Source organism: Hyaena hyaena, unplaced genomic scaffold (assembly GCF_003009895.1).
Source record: "Hyaena hyaena isolate Hyena2069 unplaced genomic scaffold, ASM300989v1 scaffold_1518, whole genome shotgun sequence".
Taxonomy (NCBI): domain Eukaryota; kingdom Metazoa; phylum Chordata; class Mammalia; order Carnivora; family Hyaenidae; genus Hyaena; species Hyaena hyaena.
The window spans coordinates 183,749-185,042 of NW_024082151.1; positions in this window are offsets into that span (position 1 = coordinate 183,749).

Genomic DNA, 1,294 nt, shown 5'->3' on the forward strand with positions numbered 1-1,294 from the left:
TATCCAATGATGGATACAGCTGTATAGATCAGTAAGGAGAATGGTCAAGTTATTCACACGAAAACATTAATTAGGTCATGATCTTATCCTACACATAAAATTAATTCAGGTGGATTACAGGTTAAATTTTATTTTATTTTTTTTTAAATGTTTTTTTATTTATTTCTAGGAGAGAGAGAGAAAGAGAGAGAGAGACAGTGTGAGCAGGGGAGGGTCAGAGAGAGAGGGAGTCACAGACTCCGAAACAGGCTCCAGGCTCTGAGCTGGCAGTCAGCACAGAGCCCAACACGGAGCTGGAACCCCCGAACCGCGAGATCATGACCTAAGCGAAAGTGGACGCTTAACCGACTAAGCCACCCAGGCGCCCCACAGGTTAAATTTTAAAGGCCAAATTTGGGGCGCCTGAGTGGCTCAGTTAGTTAAGTGTCTAACTTCAGCTTAGGTCATGATCTCACGGTTTGTGAGTTTCAGCCAGGCGTCAGACTCTGTGGGGACAGCTCAGAGACTGAAGCCTGCTTCAGATTCTGTGTCTCCCTCTCTCTCTTTGCCCCAGCCCTGCTCACACTCTCTCTATCTCTCTCAAAAATAAATAAATGTTAAAAATATTTAAAGGCCAAACTGCGATGTTTTTAAAGTCAATGTAGAAAAATATCTGTCTTTGCAGAGTAGAGAACTGTATCTTATGCAAAATATAGAAACTCTGGTCACAAATGTAAAGATTGAGATTTAGGATATCGGTTAGATAAGGCACCATAACAGAATTTAAACTGCACGTACTAAACTGGCAAAAGGCATGTACGATAATGTGTTTTTGTCTCTGACATTGAATAGCTCAATACAAAATATGCAAATTGTCCAATTAAAAAATAAGCAATGCTTAAGCAAGTATTTCAAAGAGGAAGCTCATAGACATAAGAAAATGTGTTTATCCTGATTAATAATCAGATAACTGGAATTAAGGTTATAATTAGACAGAATTTAATATCCACCAGATTGCTAACAATTATAAAGTCTGACAGCACCAAGTATTGAAAAGCATGGCTGTCAAAATGAATTTACTAGAAGTCATGAGTTGGTACAACCATTTTGGAAAATGTTTGGCGTTTTCTTGCAACATTGCATAATCACATATGTGATGTCCTAACATTTTCACTCCTAATTATATCTGTTGTAGTGCTTGTGTGCATGGACACAGGAACAAGAAAGCCCACAGCAACTTTCATGTGTGAGTGTAGACATGTGCCATTTGTATAAAAGAAAAAAAAAGGAAAAATAAATGCACATCACCAAAAGA